This window comes from Dipodomys merriami, unplaced genomic scaffold, assembly GCF_024711535.1.
Source record: "Dipodomys merriami isolate MVZ:Mamm:240054 unplaced genomic scaffold, mDipMer1.0.p SCAF_207, whole genome shotgun sequence".
Classification (NCBI taxonomy): Eukaryota; Metazoa; Chordata; class Mammalia; order Rodentia; family Heteromyidae; genus Dipodomys; species Dipodomys merriami.
Genome location: NW_027203460.1, coordinates 144,400 through 167,500, shown reverse-complemented (window position 1 = coordinate 167,500; position 23,101 = coordinate 144,400). Strand labels below are relative to the sequence as shown.

General features: G+C 40.0%; 1 pseudogene; it reads left to right on the top strand.

Annotated features, from left to right (window-relative positions):
* Window positions 1-22,112, top strand: part of LOC138833415 (tubulin beta-1 chain-like) — a 25,471-nt pseudogene extending 3,359 nt beyond the window's left edge.
* The last annotated feature ends 989 nt before the right edge of the window (window positions 22,113-23,101 follow it).

Genomic DNA, 23,101 nt, shown 5'->3' with positions numbered 1-23,101 from the left:
AAGACAAGTCCAAGAAATATGATAGATCTGTCCAACACTTGGAAGACACCATCAGAAGGCCTAATCTTTGGTTAATGGGCGTAGAGGAGCACCTAGAAACAGAAGTTAAATGTCTAGGAAATTTGTGTAACAGGATGCTAGCAGAGAACTTCCCAAACATGCAAAAAGATAGGCCTATTCAGATACAAGAAACTTTTAGAACCCCAAATAGACAAGAAGAATATAGAACATCCCACTATCACATTACAATCCAAACAGGATCAACTCAGACCAAGGAAAAGATCCTTAAAGCTGTCAAGGAGAAAAGATTAATCACCTATAAAGGGCAACCAATTAGAATAACCTCAGATTTCTCAGCAGAGACAATCACGGCAAGAAGAGCCTGGAATGATGTATGCCATGCCCTAAAAACAAACAACTATCAACCAAGAATACTGTACCCAGCTAAACTCTCCTTCATAACTGAAGGCCAAATAAAAACCTTCCATAACAAAGAAAAATTGAAACAATACATCTCCACCAAACCAGCCCTACAAAAGATTCTTAAAGATTTCCTACACATAGAAAATCAACAAGACCACAATAAAGGCCAAGAAACTGCACCCAAACTGAGAATCCAAGAACCATAGGAAGAACCTAGTTTTCGCAGCCCCCAAGAAGGTGGATAACATGGCAGGAAATACCAAATACCCCTCAGTTCTATCTACTAATGTTAACGGACTTAACTCTCCAAGTAAGCGACATAGACTGTCTAGTTGGATTAAAAAACAAGACCCTTCTATCTGCTGCCTTCAGGAGTCACATCTTGCCCGTAAAAACGAACACATTTTCAATGTTAAAGACTGGAACAAAATCTACCATGAAAACAGACCCCATAAATAGGCGGGAGTTGCAATCCTAATATCAGATAAAATAGACTTCAAATTAAAATTCATGAGAAAAGATAAAGAAGGTCGCTACATACTAATTAAGGGATCCCTTTTTCAGGAGGATATTACAATTCTAAATATCTATTTACCAAACAATGGAGCACCCAAATGTATCAAAGAAACACTATTCTCCCACAAAACCCACATAGATCCAAAGACATTAATGGTTGGGGATTTTAACACACCACTCTCTCCACTAGTTAGATCAACTCGGCAAACACTCAACAGAGAAACCGCAGATCTAAACAGTTGCATAGGTCAATTAGATTTAATAGACATCTACCGCACATTTCACCCAGCACCATCAGAATACACGTTTTTCTCAGCAGCCCATGGAACATTTTCTAAAATAGACCACATTTTAGGACACAAAGCAAACTCAGAAACATTGAAGTTATACCAGGCATTTTCTCTGACCACAAGGGAATAAAATTAGAACTCAACACCAAAAGCCACCAAAGAAATTCTGGTAACACATGAGGCTGAACAACACACTGCTGAATCACGAGTGGAACATGGAAGACATTAGAAAGGAAATTCAAATGTTTATACTATTCAACAAAAATGAAAACACAAATTAATAGCTCCTCTGGGATACACCAAAGGCAGTACTCAGAGGCAAGTGTATAGCTCTGACCTCCTACATAAACAAATTTGAGAGATCTGAAACCAATAATTTAATGACACATCTAAACCTCCTTGAAAAAGAGCAGCAAGATAAATCCCAATCCAGTACACGGAAAGAAATAATTAAAATTATATCAGAATTAAATTAATTAGAATCCAAAAAGTATAGAAAGAATCAACAAAACAAAGAGTTGGTTCTTCGAAACAATTAGCAAAATTGACAGACCCTTAGCAAATCTTATCAGAAAAAGGAGAGAACACACCCAAATTAATAAACTCAGAGATGAGAATGGAAACATCACCACAGAAACAACCAAGATTCAAAACATTATAAGGGAATACTTCTCAAAACTTTATGCTAATAAGTTTGAGAATAACGGAAATGGACCTTTTCCTAGCAAATACTGACATGCCAAAACTAAACCAAGATGAGTTAAACCATCTTAACAGGTCCATATCAAGCATGGAAATAGAAACAGCAATAAGAGACTTCCTGCTAAGAAAAGTCCAGGACCAGATGGTTTTACAGTGGAATTTTACAAGGCCTTCAAACACACCTCACACCAATACTCTTCCAACTCTTCAATGAAATTGAAATAGGAAAGTTCACTACTGAACACATTCTATGAAGCCATCATAACCCTCATCCCAAAACCAGGCAGGGACTCATCAAAGAAAGAGAACTATAGACCCATTTCTTTGATGAACATTGATGCAAAATTTTTCAACAAAATTTTGGACAATCGACCTCAACAATTCATCCAAAAATCATACAGCGCGATCAAACAGGATTCATTTCAGGGATGCAAAGCTGGTTCAATATACGCAAATCAATTAATATTATTCATCACATCAACAGGAGCAAGAATAAGAACCACATGGTTATCTCAATAGATGTAGAAAAAGCATTTGACAAGATCCATCACCACTTTATGATGAACGTTCTGGAAAAATTATGAATCCATGGAACATTCCTCAATACAATAAAGGCTGAATATCACAAACTTACAGCCAGCATTATATTTAATGGTGAAAAATTAAAGCCATTTCCTCTTAACTCAGGAACAAGACAAGGATGTCCACTCTCTCCACTTCTCTTCGATCTAGTATTGGAATGCCTAGCTACAGCAATGAAACAAGATACAAACATAAAATGGATCCAAATAGTGAAAGAAGAAATAAAACTCTCCCTCTTTGCAGATGACATGATCTTGTATTTAAAGAATCCCATAGACTCCACTCCCAAATTACTCAAGCTGATTCAAAACTTTCAGAAGGTAGAAGGGTATAAAATTAACCCCCCAAAATCAATGGCTTTTCTGTATGCCAACAATGAGAAAACTGTGGCTGAAATTAGGAAAGTAACTCCATTTGTAATAGCCCCACAAAAAATAAAATACCTAGGAATTAACTTAACCAAAGAGGTGAAGGACCTCTATGATGAAAACTTTAAAATCTTGAAAAAGGAAATCAAAACAGAACTTCAAAAATAGCAAAACCTCCCATGCTCCTGGATTGGGAAGATTAACATCGTGAAAATGGCAATACTTCCCAAGGCTATCTATAAATTCAACGCGATACCTATCAAAATTCCAAACTCATTCTTCAAGGAAATAGAAGAGGCAATCTAAAAATTCATGTGAAACAATAAAAGACCCCGAATAGCAAAAACGCTCCTCAACGGAAAGAACACTGTTGGAGGAATATCAATACCAAATTTCAAACTACTATAAAGCCATAGTAATCAAAACAGCTTGGTATTGGCATAAGAACAGACTTCAGGACTAATGGAATAGAATTGAAAAATCAGAAATGAACCCAGAGACCTATAGCTATCTAATCTTCGATAAGGGAGCTAAAACAATAGAATGGAAGAAAGACAGCCTCTTCAGTAAATGGTGCTGGCAAAATTGGTTAACTACTTGTAGAAAACTAGATCCTTTTCTATCACCCTCCACCGTAATCAATTCCAAATGGATCAAAGACCTCGAAGTCAAAGCAGACACTCTGAAGACATTACAGGATGGAATAGGAGAAACCCTAGGTCTCCTTGGCTCAGGCCGAAATTCTCTTAATAGAGACCCCGAAACACAACAAATCAAAGAAAGGTTGGACAAATGGGTTTGCATGACTTGCAGAGCTTCTGCATGGCAAAGGACATAGCTAGCAAGATCACTACAAAGCCCACGGATTGGGAGAAGATCTTCACTAGCCATACAACAGATAAGGGTCTCATATCTAAAATATACTTGGAACTCAAAAAATTAAATCTCCCAACAACAAATCCTCAAAGAAACAACTGCTCAATAAATAAGTGGGCTAAAGACTTGAAGAGAAACTTCTCTGAAGAAGAAAGGAGGATGGCCAATAGACACATGAAGAAATGTTCAACCTCCCTAGCCATAAAAGAAATGCAAATCCAAACAACATTGAGATACCACCTCACTCCAGTTAGAATGGCAAAAATCAAGAACTCTAACAACAACAGATGCTGGAGGGGATGTGGACAGAAGGGAACCTTACTTCATTGTTGGTGGGAATGTAAATTTGTTCAACTACTTTGGAAAGCAGTATGGATGTTCCTCAAAAGACTCCACATAGAGCTTCCCTATGACCCAGCAATCCCACTTTTGGGTATTTACCCAAATGTTTACAAACAAGACCACACTAATGCTACCAGCACAACTATGTTTATTTCAGCATTATTTACCATAGCTAAGATATGGCACCAACCCAGATGCCCCTCAGTAGATGAATGGATCAAGAAAATGTGGTATATATACACAATGGAATTCTATGCCTCCATCAGAAAGAATGATATTGCCCCATTTGTTAAGACATGGAAAGAATTGGAAAAAATTGTATTAAGTGAAGTAAGCCAGGCCCAAAGAAACATAGGTCCCAAGGTTTCCCTTATTTGCAATATCTATTATATGTCTGAGTCAACCGGAAAAGTTCAGATAATGTGACGTTAGGAAAATGAATCCTTAGATATGTATTTTAATGTTTTTTTCTTCCATGCATTTGTTTCTAATGCATTTATAAGATTATTTCCTTGTTGATTTGTATGTCCCTCCCCCACAGTATAATCCCTGCTTCCACTATATTTGATGTCGGTATAACTTGTGGAGGAATTGGGGAAAATCAAGTCGTTTAAGGATTCAGGTGGACCTGTTGCAACAATGAGAAATACAAATTGTCATGTAGCAAAGGATCTTTACAACGTTGGTGCGGGGGGGGGGGTAGAGGGGGAGTATTGGGTCGGGTGGCGGGGGGGGGGGGGGAGGCTGGGAAGGGATGTGAAGGGTAAACAAAGGAGGAGGCTGCAATGCTTGATTAGAAATGTATGCATTATCCCGCCACTGTAATTGTAACCCCTCTGTACAGTATGTTCACAAAATAAATGAAAGAAAAATTTAAAAAAAAGTCTCATTGACTTTCCTGCCTGGATTGGCTTTGATCCTCAGATATCAGCCTCCTTAGTAGCTAGAATTACAGGCATGAGCCACCAATGCCTAGCATACAAAAATATATTTGTTAATATCTAAAAATTATAGTTCAAATATTTTATCATAAGTATGAACTTAACCATGGTTATTTTTTGATAATGAGGTTCCATTTGGTATTGTCACTACATGTGCAACATGGACTGGTCAGGCAGAGGAGTCTGTGATATTCTTATCTCCAATTAAACACAGAGAAGTTGAAGTGGAACAGTGGTTCAAGGAGCAGAGTACTAGCCTTGTGCAATAAAAAGCTCAGGGACAGCACCCAGGCCCTGTCTAAACCACAGAATTGGCACACACCGCACACTCTCTCCCAATTTTTGTTTCAGCTGAGTTGAATAACTCGTATTGTAATAGCCAAAATTCATCTTTGCCCTTTTCATTTTGTCAGGTGAACTTTTCCATTGACACTCTAATAAACTGAGTCATCTAAGGAGATCCACAAACACTCACTTGTTGCCTGCTAATTCATTTAAGTACCACCGTTGTGAGTAATCAAATCTCTACAACTTTGTATTAAAACTTAAAAACACAAACCTTCAGTGTTTCTCAGGCCTTTTGCCTCTGTGCAGCTCCCTTGTCTCCTTTTATGTCTGCTAGTCCTGAGGCTTGAATTCTGAGTCCCTAAACTGCTTTGATAAAAGCCTAATGCCCTACAACTTGAGCCACAGCCCCACTTCTGCCATTTTTCGGCTCTTAATTGCAGATAAAAGTCTCATAGGCTGTCCTGATAGGGCTAGTTTTATCTATGATTCTCAGATTTCACTCTTCTGAGTAGCAAAGATTACAGGTGCGAACCACCAGTACCAAGCTTATATGTCACTTTGATATACAAAATTTAAGTCAATTAAATCCCCGAAGTTGTAGGGATTTTTAATGACAGCAACAAAATTAATGCACATGCTATAATTAGAATATGCAATCAAAGCTTTTAAGGAGAATAATGATTTGTTCTAATTATGCATACAAATGAACATGTTAAGATCTCTATAATAAAAGCTTTCAGGATACTGATGATATATTCATAAATCCCAGCTACTCAGGAGACTAAGATGTGAGAATCATATGTATAGCCAGTCTGGGTAGGAAAGTCTGTAATACTCTTAACTAGAATGAACCATCAACAAACCAGAGGTGGAGCCATGTCTGAAGCGGTAGGGCACAAATCTTGAGCAAAAATGCATGAGGACATTGTCCAGGCCCTGAATTCAAGCCCAGGAAAGGCACAAAAATTAAAGTTAATTAATTACAACTTGAACCCAGATATTTTGTAGACTTTTTTATTGTGAAAATACTATACAGAGGGGTTACAATTAGATGGGCAAGATAATGAGTACAGTTCTTATCAAGCATTGTAGTCTCCCCCTTTGTTTCCCCTTCCCATTCCTTCCCATCCTCTCCATACCCCGCCACCTAATCCTCCTCCCCCATCACAGTTGTAAAGTTCGTTTTTGACATAACGAGTTGTACATCTCATTGTTGCAATGAGTCCAACTGTATCCTTATTTAAATGATTTAAGACACACAAATGCTTGAACTATATGGGCCTACATTGCTGACTGTCTTTCTAATAAAGACTGAAATAATAGTTTATTATTCTACTATTATTCAATTATGCATGTTAACTTAATAATGGATATCTGCTGCCTGCTGGCTGTGTGTGGACAGGATGTTAGCTATGTTTGACAATATGGACATAGTTTTGCCAGCTTTGGATGTCACATGTTTGTGAAGGGACAGATAACAAATTAAAGAGTGATAAACATGTTTTTCCATCACTCATATCTCTTCAAAAATCAGCCTTTATCATCCTTAGAATATTTTTTTAAATTTCTACTAAAGCAGTCCTCAACACAGTTCCTGCAAATCCAATCTACATTTAATCTACATTTCCCCAAAATCATTTGGATAGGCTCACTCTTACCCTTCTTCTCTAATTAGCTTATCTGGGGCAAAGGAAAAAGACAGCCAGCAATTTGGGTTTGCATTAGCCAATAATCTCAGCTACTTAGGAAGCAAGGCCAACTCAGAAAAAATATTATCAAGATCCTATCTCAGGATCAAACCCACCTGTAAATCCAACAACTCAGAAAGCTAGATGATACGATAATGGTTTGAGGCTTGCCTTGGGGTTGTAAACATAGAACCTTATAGGAAAAATAACTAAAGTTTAAAAGGCATGGCTCAAATTGCTAGAGTGACTACCTACAATGTGTAAAACCCTTCATTCAAACCTCAAAACTACCAAAAAATATTAAAAGACAAAAAACCGGACAGTTCTGACAATTCCTCAGTGCTGATGATGTAGGTTTGAGCCATACTCTGAGAATCACTGTTCTAATTAAAAGCAATTAACCTCCAAAAATGACAGATTTACCTATTTTTATCATTGTGGTAAACACACTCAAGGGCAGCTTTGTCCTTTGATGAATCTGGGAAGATTCCAGAGAGTCTGCCACATTGTGGTGGAAGCATGTGTTAAGAAAAAGCTACTCAGCTCATGGACCAAATAGGAAGCAAACAGAGCACGAGGATAAATGAGAGGAACAGGCCAGGAAAGGATATCACTTTTAAAACCCCAGGTCTTTCAACTAGGTCTTTTAACCTTCAAAGATTCCATCGCTTCCAAAAGTCTATCAAATTAGGAACTTAACAATGGATTTACTTACTGATGAGGACAGAGCACTCAAATGCAATTACTTCACTGAAGCTGCATCTCTGAACATTAATCACTACAATGGATCAATGGATGACTATCCTTTTTGTAGACATTCCAGGTCCGAACCATAATGAATATGATTTTAATGAGTAGCATTAAAAATTGGAAAAATTATGTAAGTATATCCTAATTTCTTTTTAAACAATATTAACTAATACACCTTAGAATCCTAACGACCACCTCTCTACTCCTATCCTCACCAAGTTTTTAATCTCCTGTTACCTGGGGAAAAATTTCAAGCCCCAACTTTTTCCTTGTATGTCTATCAAACAATGAGATTTGTCCCACCATCAGAGATCTGGTTACTAATATCACTGAATGCCAAAGGAAATGAGTCAGAAAACCACAGAGACTACCATTGAAAAGAAGAGGGGGGACCATGAATGCACAAAAAAGAAATTTAAGGCTTAAAAATAGTTTAGAGGTCATGCACTCATTTCTCACACCTGTAACCCTAGGTACTAAGTCTGAGATCTAAAGATAAGAGATTGAAAGCCAGTCTTAGGAAGAAAGTTTATGAGACTCTTATTTCCAAGTAAGCACTGAAAAGGTGAATAAGCTACATCACAGTAAAAGGTCCTGAGTTCAAGACCACATAACAGCAAACACAAAACAAAGTGATTTAATTGGAGGACAGAGGGCTGTGCATATGTGGGACTTGCCAGGGGAAGAGAGGATCTTCTCAGAGAGCCTGTCCTTTGCTCAGGGTTGGGAGAGATCTCCTGAGAAGTAGTTTCTAGCATACCTACAAGTTAACCTCTGGCATACAGTGCTAGCATCCTGCTTACCTGTGTGTGTGTGTGTGTGTGTGTGTGTGTGTGTGTGTGTGTGTGTGTGTGTGTGTGTGTGTGTGTGTGTGTGTGTGTGTGTGTGTGTGTGTGTCCCACTATTAGGTCTTGAAAAATGGATCTCTCATTCTTACTGGGGTTCTTTGTTTTATTTTGTTTTGGCTTGTGGCTGGTGCTATGCCATATAGTTATGCCTCTAGTATCATTATTTTTGCTAGTTAATTGGAGATCAGTCTTGAAAACTTGTCAGCCTATGCTGACTTTGAACGTTGGTCCTCAGATGTCAGCTTCCTGAGTAGCTAGAATTGTATCCATGAGACAATAGTGCCTCGCATAAAATGTATGTTTAAATATGTGCTCATTGTCTTCTGAGGCTGAGTAATATAAAAATGAATATGACATCATCTTTTCCTTCACTAACCTAAGAAACTATTCTTGTTTGACTCTGCTTTCATAAACGTGACTTTTCACTCCCAGTCTGCTATGCTGAAATTTTCCTTTTATTTATACATTTTTATTTATTTATTTTTATTGTCAAGATGATGTACAGACAGTTTAGTGTTACATAAGGTAATAAATACATTTCTTGACAAACTTGTTACCCCATCCCTCAATTTTCTCCTGCTTTCTCTACCCCCATCACCCAGCCCCAAGTTGTACAGATCATTTCCAACATATTGTTTTGTTTATATTGTTGTTGTATTGGTTCCCCCCTTGACCTTTGTCTCTTCATTGTGTTACCAAACGTTTCTTTTAAAAATGCTATTTAGAGTAAAAGATCACTAAGCATGGAATTTTCTGCACTTCATCTGGTCATGTGATTGTTCATTACTCATTCCTGTTGGCAGCGAGGGCTGGTGGTGAGGGTGCCTGGGTACACAGGGTCAGAGAAGCTTCAGAAATTCCTGCCTGGATTTGACCAGAGCTAGCGCTACCGGTGGCCACTGTCCAAAGGCAGAAGCCACATTCTCAAGCAGAACTCATGAGGGAAGGAGATCATTAAAAACACTGGCATAGCTGGGTGCCAGTCGTTCATGGCTGCAATCTTAACTACTCAAGAGGCTGAATCTGAGGATCATGGTTCAAAACCAGCCTAGGCAGAAAAGTCCATGAGACTCCTTTTTATTGTTGTTGTTCCGTCATGGGACTTGAACTCTGGGCCTGGGCACTATCCCTCAGCTCTTCAGCTCAAGGTGAGCACTCTACCGCTTAAGCCACAGCACCACTTCTGGTTTTCTAGTGGTTTATTGGAGATAAGAGTCTCACGGACTTTCCTGCCTGGGCTGGCTTTGAACCGCATTCCACAGATCTCAGGATCCTGAGTAGCTAGGATTACAAGCATGAGCCACCGGTGCCCGGTCCGTGAGACTCTTTTTTTTAATTTTTTTTAATTTTATTTGTGAACATACTGTACAGAGGGGTTACAATTACATGGGCAGGATAATGCATACATTTCTTACCAAGCATTGCAGCCTCCTCCTTTGTTTACCTTTCACATCCCTTCCCAGCCTCCCCCCTCTCACCCCACTCAATCCTTCCCCCCCACGACGTTGTAAAGCTCGTTTTTGACATGACAACTTGCACTTCTCATTGTTGCAACAGGTCCACCTGAATCCTTAAACGACTTTTTTTCCCCCATCTCCTCCACAAGTTATACTGACATCAAATATAGTGATAGCGGGGATTATATTGTGGGGGAGGGACATAGAAAGTAACAAAGAAATAATCTTATAAATGTGTTAGAAACACATGCATGAAAGAAAAAACATTAAAATACATATCTAAGGGTTCATTTTCCTAACATCACATTATCTGACCTTTTCAGCTTGACTCATACATATAATAGATATTGCAAATAAGGGAAACCATGGGTTTACAGGCATGAGCCACTGGTGCCCGGTCCGTGAGACTCTTATCTCCAATAAACCACCAGAAAACCAGAAGTGGCGCTATGGCTCAAGTGGTAGAGCATTTGCCTTGAGCTGAAGACCTGAGGGACAGTGCCTAGCATCAGACTTCAAGCCCCATGACCAACAAAAGCAAACAAACAAAACAAAAAACCACTGGCAGAGTCCCAATTGTTCATTTAGTCCACGTAGCTTCTCCCACTCTGTGAGTGTGTGAGTGTGTGTGTGTGCGTGTATATGTGTGTGATGGCCCTAGGGCTTGAATTTTTGGCCTTATACTCTCTCTTCACTTTTGTGCTCAAGGCTAGGGCTCTGTCACTTGAGATACACTTGAGGTTTTTTGTTGGTTAACTGGAGACAAAAGTGTCAGTTTTTGGCTATGGCTGGCTTCAAACCTCAAACCTCAGATCTTGTCCTCCTGAGTAGCTCAGATTTCAGACGAGCCACCCTTTCCAACATCTTTTTATTTTATTTTATTTTATTTTTTACTTTTTTTACTATGAGAATTCCATACAGAGGAGTTACAATTACATGGGCAAGATAACGAGTACATTTCTTATCAAGCATTGTTGACTCCTCCTTTCCCCTTCCTATCCCTTCCCATACTCCTCCCCTCCCCACAACCGATCCTCCCCCAAGTTGTTAAGTTCGTTTTTCGACATAACAACTTGTACATCTCATTGGTGCAATGGGTCCACCTGTATCCCTAGTTAAACGATTTGTTTTTTCACTTCTCCTCCACAAATTATCCCAACAACAAAAACAGTGAAAGTATGGGTTATACTGTGGTGGAGGGACATACAAAGCAAGATAGAAATAATCTTGTAAATATGATAGAAACAATTGCATGAAAGGAAAAAAAAACAAAAAAAAACATCTGAATACGTACCTTGGGGTTCATTCCCCTAACATCAACTTATCTGACCTTTTCTAGTTGACTCAGACATATACTAGTTATTGCAAATAAGGGAAACCATGGGACCTATGATTCTTTGGGCCTGGCTTACTTCACTTAATATATTTTTTTCCAAGTCTTTCCAATTCCTAACAAATGGGGCAATTCCATTCTTTCTGATGGAGGCATAGAATTCTATTGTGTATATATACCACATTTTCTTGATCCATTCATCTACCAAGGGGCATCTGGGTTGGTTCCATATCTTAGCAATGGTAAATAATGCTGCAGTAAACATAGTTGTGCTGGGAGCTTTAGTGTGTTGTTGATTGTGAACATTTGGGTAAATGCCCAAAAGTGGGATTGCAGCTCTATGTGGAGTATTTTGAGCAACCTCCATACTGCTTTCCAAAGTTGTTGAACAAGTTTACACTCCCACCAACAATGCAGTAAGGTTCCCTTCTGTCCACATCCCCTCCAGCATCTGTTGTAATTAGACTTCTTGATTATAGACATTCTAACTGGTGTGAGGTGGTATATCAATATTTTTTTTGATTTGCATTACTTTTATGGCTAGAGAGGTTGAGCATGTGTCTATTGGCCATTCTTCTTTCCTATTCAGAGAATTTTTCCTTTACGTCTTTAGCCCACTTATTTATTGGGGAGTTGTTTCTTTGAAGATTTGTTGTTGGGGGATTTAATTTATTGAGTTCCAGGTATATTTCAGATATAAGACCCTTGTCTGTTGTAAGGATAGTGAAGATCTTCTCCCAATCCGTGGGCTTTCTATTAATCTTGCGAACTATGTCCTTTGCCATACAGAAGCTATGCACTTTCATGCAATCCTATTTGTCCAAGTTTTCTTTGATTTCTTGTGTTTCTGGGTATCTATTAAGAAAATTTTGGCCTGTGCCAAGCAGACCTACGGTTTCTCCTACTCCATCCTGTAAAGTTTTCAGAGTGTCTGCTTTGACTCTGAGATATTTGATCCATTTGGAGTTGATTCTGGTGCAGGGAGATAGATAACAATCTAGCTTAATTTTCTACAACTAGTTAACCATTTTTGCCAGCACCATTTACTGAAGAGGTTGTCTTTCTTTCATTCTATTTTTTTTTTTAGCTCCCTTATCAAAGATTAGATGGCTATAGGTCTGTAGGTTCATTTCTGGGTTTTTAATTCTATTCCATTGGTCCTGAGGTCTGTTCTTGTGCCAATACCAAGCTGTTTTGATTACTATGGCTTTATAGTAGAGTTTGAAATTTGGTATTGATATTCCTCCAGCAGTGTTCTTTCTGTTAAGGATCGTTTTTGCTATTCTGGGTCTTTTATTGTTCCATATGAATTTTTAGATTGCCTCTTCTATTTCCTTGAAGAATGAGGTTGGAATGTTGATAGATATCGCATTGAATTTGTAGATAGCCTTGGGAAGTATTGCCATTTTGACGATGTTGATCTTTCCAATCCAGGAGCATGGGAGTTTTTTGTCACTTTCTAAGTTCTGTTTCGATTTCCATTTTCAGGTTTTTAAAGTTTTCATCATAGAGGTCCTTCACTTGTTTGGTTAAGTTAATTCCTAGTTATTTTATTTTTTGTAGGGCTATTCTGAATGGAGTTGTTTTCCTGATTTTAGCCACACTTTTCCCCTTGTTGGCATATAGAAAAGCCATTGATATTGGGAGATTAATTTTATACCTTGCTACTTTGCCAAAGTTTTTAATCACCATGAGTAATTTGGGAGCAGAGTCCATGGAATTCTTAAAATACAAGATCACCTCATCTTCAAAGAGGGAGAGTTTTACTTCATTTTCCCTATTTGGATCCACTTTATGTTTGGGTCTTGTCTTATTGCTGTAACTAAGCATTCTAATACTAGATTGAAGAGTAGAGGAGAGAGTGAGCATCCTTGTTTCTTTCCTGAGTTTAGAGTAAATGGCTTTAGTTTTTCACAATTGAGTATAATACTGGCTGTAGGTTTGTCTTATACAGCCTTTATTGTATTGAGGAATGTTCCATGGATTCCTAATTTTTCCAGAACCTTCAAAAGGGGTGGTGGATCTTGTCAAATGTTTTTCTGCATCTATTGAGATAATCATGTGGTTCTTGTCCTTACCCTTGTTGATGTGATGAATTATGTTTATTGATTTGCGTATATTGAACCAGCACTGCATCCCTGAAATGAATCCTGTTTGATTGTGCTGTATGATGTTTTTGGATGAATTGTTGAAGCTGATTTGCCAATATTTTGTTGAGAAGTTTGGCATCAGTGTTCATCAAAGATATGGGTCTATAGTTCTTTCTTTGATGAGTCCCTGCCTGGATTTGGGAAGATGGTTATTATAGCTTCATAGAATGAATTCGGTAGTGAACTTTCTCTTTAATTTCATTGAAGTGTTGAATGAGTACTCGTGTGATTTCTGCTTTGAAGGCCTTGTAGAATTCCGCTGTAAAACAGCAGAAAGGAGGTCTCTGATTGCTATTACTATTTCAATTCTTGATATGGGCCTGTTAAGATGGTTTAACTCATCTTGGTTTAGTCTCTGCATATCGATATTTGCTAGGAAAAGGTCCATTTTTGGCAAGTTCTCAAACTTATAAGCATAAAGTTTTGAGAAATATTCCCTTATAATATTCTGAATCTTGGTCGTTTCGGTGGTGATGTTACCATTCTCATCTCTGAGTTTATTTATTTAGGTGTGTTCTCTTCTTTTTCTGATAAGATTTGCTAAGGGTCTCTCAATTTTGTTAAGTTTTTCAAAGAACCAACTCTTTGTTTTGTTGATTATTTCTATGATTTTTTGGATTCTAATTCATTTATTTCTGATTTAACTTTCTTTATTTCTTTCCATCTACTGGATTGGGTTTATCTTGCTGCTCTTTTTCAAGGAAGCTCAGCTGTCTCATTAAATTGTTGGTTTCAGCTCTCTCCAATTTGTTGATGTAGGAACTCAGATCTATAAACTTGCCTCTGAGTACTGTCTTTGCTGTGTCCCAGAGAAGCTGGTAGTTTGTGTGCTCATTTTTTTTGAATATCATGAACAATTGAATTTTGTTTCTAATCTCTTCCATGACCCACTGGTGGTTCAACAGTGTGTTGTTCAGCCTCCATATGTTACAGGACTTTCTTCGGTGGCTTTTGGTGTTGAGTTCTAATTTTATTCCCTTGTGGTCTCAGAGAATGCAAGGTATAACTTCAATGTTTCTGAATTTGGACAAATTTGCTTTGTGACCTAAAATGTGGTCTATTTTGGAAAATGTTCCATGTGCTGCTGAGAAAAACATGTATTCTGATGCTGCTAGGTGAAATATTCAGTAGATGTCTGTTAAATCTAGTTGATCTATGCAGCTGTTTAGGTCTGCGGTTTCTATGTTGAGTTTTTGCTGAGTTGATCTATCTAGTGGCGATAGTGGTGTGTTAAAGTCCCCAACAATTAATGTTTTTAGATCTATATGAGATTTGAGAGAAAGGAGTGTTTCTCGGATAAATTTGGGTGTTCCGTTGTTTGGCGAATAACTATTTACAATTTTACTATCCTCCTGAAGGAGAGATCCCTTCATTAGTATGTAGCGACCTTCTTTATCTCTTCTAACTAATTTTAATTTGAAGTCTATTTTATCTGATATTAGTATTGCTACTCCTGCCTGTTTATGGGGACCGTTGCTTTGTAGATTTTGTTCCAGCCTTTCAAAGTCAAAATGTGTTTGTTTTTATGGTCCTTGCCCAATTTCTATACAAGACTGCCCAACATCTTGCTACCTTCTTATCATCTCCACTGGGTGAGAAGCACATGTGAAGGCTGCTCTGATCTAATTCACTTAGTAAAGAAAGGCATATGCAACGTGAGTAATTTTCTACATTCTGGAGTTGGAAAGCTAAGGTATAAATGATTCTTGATTTCTAGATCCGTTCCTGTTGGTGAGAAGACAAACATACTCATGAAATATTTTATTTATTATTAGTATGATCAATGAATTAATTCAGATCAGGCCTGAAGAAGCACCAAGCTCTTCTCCATAGCTGGTACAGGACTGACGCTGGATGTGATGGAAAAAGATGGGGTCAGCTGAAACAAAGAGGCTACCCCTCTTGATCTTTGTCACTGTGTAGTCGGTATGTCTGAAAGAAGACCCCTCTCTCTGCCAGGTGATTGTGACTCATGCTTATAATCCACGTTATTCATGAGGCAAACATCTGAGGAATGAGGTTCAAAGCCAGCCTGTGTAGGGAAGTTCATGAGGCTCATCACTAATTAGGAGCCCAAATATCTGGAAGTGAAACTGTTGCCTAAGGTCTGCTCTTGACTAAAAATCAAACAAACAAGAAAAAATAAACAAACAGAAAAACTGACTGAGCCAGTCCCTGAGATCAAGCCCAAGACCAGCACAAAAGATGGAGGGGGAAGAGAAGCCCTCTCCCATACTGGAATCCCCACTCCGCACCCCCATAGAGAGTTCTCAGAGGGCTGGAGCTGACTCCTCTAGCTAAGTGTCAAAGAGCAGAAATGGAGAAAATGAGCATTTCTGGTGAAAGGAGCACTGGTGCAACAGCAAGCTGGGGCAAAAGGAAAAGGCTTCAGCCTGGCCTTTCCAATTGCACAGCAGTTATCCCAAGCCTTTTTATGTCTGAGGCCTCTGGACATATCCAAGGCAGAATATCTCTATTTTAGATTATAAAAAATACTGTGCTACTTCATCAGCTGAAACCTTTAAAATGGAGATATTTGATAACTATTTTCCTATACACAAAGATGAAATCTACTGCTCATTTAAAAACAAATCCAAGGAAAGAAATATAAGTGCAATGGGAAAGTGCGTGCCTTACATGCATGATGTCCTGGTTTCCATCTAAAGCATTGGAGAAAAAAATGAGAAAACATGGAAAAACCACCCAGAGTTATCAGAGCATAAAAAGAGCATGTCTGTGCAATGGAGGCAAAGTCTCTCTCCCATAGAAGTTCTCTTTTACTTTGGCCTTGAGCAGTCCTGTGTGCAGGCTCCTTGACATCATATCATGGCCCATCGCCCCTGGAACAATGAACACTGTGATGAGGTGACTATACCCCAGAGGTAGGTACCAAAATTATAACTTACTCAGAAGGACTAAAGAATGCATAAAGATCTTGGGTTGGCTTTGTGGAGCTTCTGACTAGGCCTGGGGAGTGATATGACCTGCAGACTGTCCAATGGTCTTGAGAGACATATAGTTCATTCCTAAAGACACCTCATTAATACCTACATAACCCACACCAACTAGTGCCTTCCCTCCCATGGGCCTTTCCTGTCTAGCAAGGGTTCTGATGGTCTTTTCCTTCAATAAAGTTATGCTGTCTTACCTCTTCCTTTTTGTCTGTAGACTCTTTCCTCAAACAAAGGAGACAAAGGACCTGATCCAGGTGTTACATTTTATTTTTCTTGTCAGTCGAAAGGCTTGAACTCAGGACCTAGACACTGTCCCTCAAGGCTAGTGCTTTTGCACTTTGAGCCACAGGACCACTTCTGGTTTTCTGGTGGTTAATTGGAGATAAGTCTCAAACTTTTCTGCCTAGGCTGGATTGAAACTCTGAAGTTCAGACCTCAGCGTCCTAAATAGCTAGGATTACAGGTGTGTGAGCCACCAGTGCTGGACAAATGGTTGTGTGTGTGTGTGTGTGTGTGTGTGTGTGTGTGTGTGTGTGTGTGTGTGTGTGTGTGTGTGTGTGTGTGTGTGTGTGTTGGTCGTAAGGCTTAAATTAATGCATAAACATTGATTTGGATTTTTTTTTGCTGAAGATTAGTGCTCTACCACTTCAGTCATAGTTCTACTTCGGGATTTTTGGTGGTTAATTAGGGATAAGAATCTCACTGAATTTTCTTGCCTGGACTGGCCTTGAACTTAGATCCTCAGATCTTAGTCTGCTGAGTATCAAGAAATACCAGCTAGAGCCACCATCACTACAGCTGAATATTCTATTTTATTCCATTCTCTGCTAACTCATGATAAAGAGGCTCTCTCCTAAATTCCCATAGATTTTAGAGTGCTGTGTGGAATACCAGCTATACACAAGTAATGAAAGCTGAAAATCTCAATGGGAAAATGGTGCCCTTCTATGGATATTCTGCATCATTCACTATAGTACTGAGCAGTCCCATATGCAGACACTATACATCCCATCACCATGGCACTGAGCAGTCTTGTGAACAGAGCCATAGACATTGGATCAATATGGCCCTGAGCAGTCCTGTGTGTAGACCCCAAAGATATCAAATAACCATGACCTTGATAGTTAAGAATGTGACCCCTACATTAGGATAAAAACCCAACAGTGAAGACTTTCATAGGGGAGGCTGGACGTGAGGGAAGTGTTTATTAGAGGAAAGTGGCTGCTAAAAGATCTGAAGTGGGTGGGTGACATGATGGAGTAGGGTCTTGGAAAGCCTCTACTGAGAGGTATGTGGCCATGGTGTCTTCAAGGAGCAGATGTGTCAGTGTTAGGGAAGAAATGACTAAAAGAAGGATTCAGCTTGTTTCCCCTGTGGTCTATGGAATTCATTTGCTAGGAACAATCAGGATATAATCTGTGTATGAGAAACAAAGGTTTCACCTATCATCCACTCAATGCATGGAGATGAGACTCTGGTCCAGGGAAACCTTGTGCTGAGTGGCTGACATCACTAAGTCACACATCTGTGAGTACCCATCATGTTTGCAGACTCAACACCTAGGTATACCATGTATGATTGGAACAAACGCATTCCCGGTGTGTCCCTTGGGCACTGATGATACTCTAGCACAGGTTTGGTGACAACACAAAAAGGGCTCAAGATAAAAGCATTCAGGATCCACCAGCTTTGGTGCCCAGGAAGCAGAAAAAAGTTCTGTTTTGAAGCAGGCCATCATGTTGATACTGAAAACCTAATAACTGAATCACATCTTTTGTCTCTATGATCTCAAAGAATGAGTTCATGGATGCAGAGGGAAGAATAAAACAGCAATGATTTATTGAAGAAGAGAATATCAAATGTCTTGCTAGACAGGAGGGGTCCTAAGGGAAGGTACTTACTGGGATGCTTTGTACAGGGTTTAATTGTCTGTAGGAGAGAGCTATATGACTCTCAAGGTCATAGGACCGTCTGTGGCCATATCCATCCCAGACCCAATCAGAGATGTCACACAGCTTGTATGAGATATCTGCATCCTTTAGCCCTTTTAATGGATGTCTGGTCCAGCAGACACCTGTGAGGCTCAATCAGGTCACTGTTCACATGGAAGTCTACTAGTGGCTCAATTGATAGAGCTTCTCTTCTAGCTTTGTGTTGTGTTGTGGTGCGTGTGTGTGTGTGTGTGTGTGTGTGTGTGTGTGTGTGTGTGTGTGCGTGTGTGTGGTTAATTGGAAATAAGAGTTCCAAGTACATTGCTTCCCTTCTGAGCCAACACTGAAGCATGATCCTCAGATCTCAGCCTCCTGATTAGCTAGGATTATAGATTTGATCCATAAACAAATGGCTGAAAAAATAGTCTTTTAATAAGTTCATAAGTTCATTTAAAGAAGTATGAAAACAGCACCATTACTTAAAATTCAATCACCCCTCAGTATCCTCATGGAATGGGCTCGAGGACCCCCACCAATAACAACATCTTCACACACTCAAGTTCTTTATATAAAATAGTATTTGTATAGAACCTACAAATAATCTGCCACACACATTCAAGTGTCTCTACATGACATCATACTTAATAACAGGTACATGCTATGTAGCCAGTGGATTTACTATAGAGTACAGTACAAGTATATGAGAAGAAAATAGTGTATAATTATTTCCCTTGACAAGCCACATTTGGTGGAATCTACAGTGTTGGAATGTGCAGAGACAATAGCAGGTGAATTAAAGGTGAACCTGAAGATGAAAACTGGCAGGAATGGAGACGAGAAAAATGCGAGGAGGTGGAGAAAGAATGGGTTAAGGCCTGAGGCATTTGGAACTGGAGAAGAAGAGCCAGTGGCCCAATTAACAGTACTGGGGAAGGAAAAGGGATGAAGAGGAAGGATTAGTTCACATATATTTGTTCTTATCCTATCAAGATTTATTTAGCTTCCTTCAGAATTGAAGTTCTAAGAGAATTATCAGAATTCTCAAGTCCATTCATTACTAAGTCAGAAATGGATTTCATCTCACAACAAGATGGTAATCACAAAAATATTCAACATCTCCATGGAAGTTTTAAAGGGTAATATCAATCAATGACTTGAATTACCTTGGCAAGGAAGACACCTGTAAGGATTTATGGGTGAGTAACTTTAAAAAACTCCAACAATGACAACTGGCTCTTAACAGCCCAACACTCATCATGAAGCAATGACCTTTTCCTTCAATGTTGTCTTTTCCATTTTTTTTTTGTGAAGCAAGATTACCATATTGTTCCTCTGTAATTTGAGAGACAGTGTCAAGAAAGAGAATGCATAAGTTTGAATCACCTCTTGATGACAAGAAAGCTGAAGCAATTTGATTGTCTCATGACTGTCTCATTGGCCAAGGGGCAAAAAGGGTAGTCACAGTTGAGAGGCATTTTCCATCCACCTTCCAAATGCATTTCTACTTTCTTCTGCCTGTTCTGAATCCACATAAGCTAGCTTATATTGACTGCATCAGTAAAGACTGACTAGCCCTGGAGGATTGGCAGGGATGGGATGGTGTGCAAAAGGCGGAAGTGACCAGGAGGCCTGAAAAGAAGGGAGGGCTGAAGTGAGAGAACCACTGCTAATCTCCTCTTCAAAAAATCCCTCAATGGCTGAACCAATCTTTTCTGTTTCCATGTCTCAAATGCTGTAATTTCTGTAATGAATGCTGAGAGTCACTCAGAATCATAAGCTCTGCCCCTAAGTTTCTTGTCAATTATAGGCCTAAGTCAACTCTTGTCTCCACAGGCAAAAAATATGTTCCTCGGGCCATCATGGTGGACCTAGAGCCGGGAACCTTAGACTCAGTGAGATCAGGACCATTTGGCCAGAGCTTCAGGCCAGACAACTTCATATTTGGTATGTCATCATGGTCTATGGGTCCTAACATCCAGGCACTCCAGTGCTGGGCTGAGCCTTTATACACCTAGATATTGTCCTCACCTAACCCACCTATTCCAGTCCACTGGAGTCATGCCCCTGGCCACTCAGACAGCTCAGATCAGTGCAACTCTGCAAGCCCTCCATGACAAAGAAGCCTCTGAAGGGAAAGATCAGCAATCAGGGAAAGCCTCCAACAAGGTTTCAGCACTGCTGGTCATTTCAAAGGCCCGGCAATAACAGAGAACTACTTCAGGACACCAGAAATCAAAGCATAGCTATGTGTGAGCAAGGTGCAGACAAGTGCTTGCAGCTTAGCTTTCCTATGATCACAATGTGCTCCTGTCCCTCCTGTGAAACTAATTACATTTCCAGTATTGAGGCAGGCTCTGTTCTTCATTTCTACAAGTAGTTGATTTGGGTTAAAATGTATCTTCCTCCACATTGTCTTTATTTCTTTAGAACCTGGGTGATTTGTAGGGTCCCAGATACAATGAAAACATTTCCTTTATTTCACCAAAGTTATCTAAATTAAAAGCAAAGGTTGGCTCAGAAGAGTCCTGTTGTCTTCACAATGCAAATGGCACAGTAAATATTCTTGGAGTGTGTGTCCCATCATGGCTTGTGTCTGATAGGCCAGAGCGGGGCAACCAATAACTGGACCAAGGGCTACTACACAGAGGAAGCTGAGCTGGTGGAGCCGGTACTGGATGTGGTGAGGCGGAAGTCAGAAAGGTGTGACTGTCTACAGGGTTTCTAGCTGGCCCACTCTTTGGGAGGTGGCACCGGGTCAAGCATGGGCACCCTGATTCTCAACAATATTCAACAGGGGTACCCAAACCACACCATGAACACCTTCAGTGTCATGCCCTCCCCAAAGGTGTCAAACACAGTGCTGGAACCCTACAACGCGATCTTCTCTGTCCACCAGCTGGTGGAAAATGCAGATAAAACTTTTTGTATCGACAACAAGGCCCTGTACAACATCTGCTTCTGTAACTTGAAGCTGCCCACGCCCAACTATGGCGACCTGAACCACCTGGTGTCAGGCACCAACAGCGGGGTTACCATCTGCCTGTGCTTCCCTGGCCAGCTGAATGCAGACCTGCACAAGCTGGCCTTGAATATGGTGCTCTTTCCCGCCTGCACTTCTTCATGCCTGGCTTTGTGCCCCTGGCCAGCCGTGCCAGTCAGCAGTACCATGCTCTCTCAGTGCGCGAGCTTCACCCAGCAGATATTTGACCCTAAGAACTTGATGGTCACCTGTGATCTCCGCCATGGCTGCTACCTGACAGCGGCTGCCATCTTCCAAGGCTGCATGTCCATGAAGAGGTGAATGAACAGATGCTCAACATGCAGAACAAGAACAGCAGCTACGTTGGAGACTGGATCCCCAACAATGTGAAGACGGCTGTGTGTGACATCCCCCCTTCCCTTCCCCCCCACCCCACCCCCACATAGACTCACGATGTCGGCCACCTTCATCGGCAACAACATAGCCATCTAGGATCCCTTCAAGTGCATCTCAGAGCAGTTCAGTGCCATGTTCCAGTGCAATGCATTCTTGCACTGGTACATAGGTGAGGGCATAGATGAGATGGAGTTCACTGAAGCTGAAAGCAATATCAATGACCTGGTGTCCAAGTACCAGCAGTGCCAAGATGACACTGCTGATGAACAGGGGGAATTTGAAGAAGACTTGGTGTAGGAACTAGTTTAAGACTTCCCATTGCTAGCAGTGCAACAGGAGTGTCAGAGCCTGCCTACTTCTCAAATTAATGGTGCTTTCCTGAGCTCCTGTTGTCCTGGAGTGGGATCCTTGCTGTGTATCATTATGCACAGCCTTTCCTGTCAGAAACTCACTGGTGGTGAATGTAAAAATACAGATTTCTTTTAAATATAATTGTATGAAAGCCTTATTTATATAAATAAAGAAGTATACATTTTATACTCTTAGCCCTTATTCTTCTTAAGAATCCCTTTTATTCTTTCAACGTATTTGAAATATAAAGGTGGCCAGCAGGATTTAATCTTAGCAATGTAGGACTGGTGCTCAAGAAGAGTTTCAAATTCATGGTATTCCCGCTATTTTGAAGAGGAGTATGGCAAATGCCAATATTTTTTATTTTCCCTGGCCCAGTTTTAAAGTTAGCAATCTCTCAATAGCATGCCAGTAGCAAAAATGCAGTTTGAAGAGAAAGAAAACTAAAACTAGATGTTACAATTTTCCTAGTACCAATTTGATGTTTGGAGTACTGACAGGATTGACATTCAAGGCTTGTCTGGGCACTGAGGTAGCAGGGCCTCTTCCTCCTTTATTCTGACACAGGACTGGCTATACCTGCCACCCATTACACATTCCTCTTTGGGAATGGAACCACAAAAGGCAGTTATGAATACTGGCCATTACAGATCTACTTCTCCTTCACAGAATGATAGGTTCTTGTCTCATGCCCCATCAGAGGGATTGCAGACACATTCTCCAGAAACTGTAGCAGGAACCCCGATCCCTGTGCTTACAGTTCAGTTTACAGTGAAGCAGAACTCACAGGATGAGTGCAAGATCTTGGTTGCCAGGGTAGTTTCTCAAGGCATCTGGCAACATTAAGGACAGAAGTGAGTCTAGCTCTTTGAGGGAGTGAAAAGCTGACCAGCCCCATATTGTATCAAGAACTGCTTGATTCCTTCCAAGTGAAG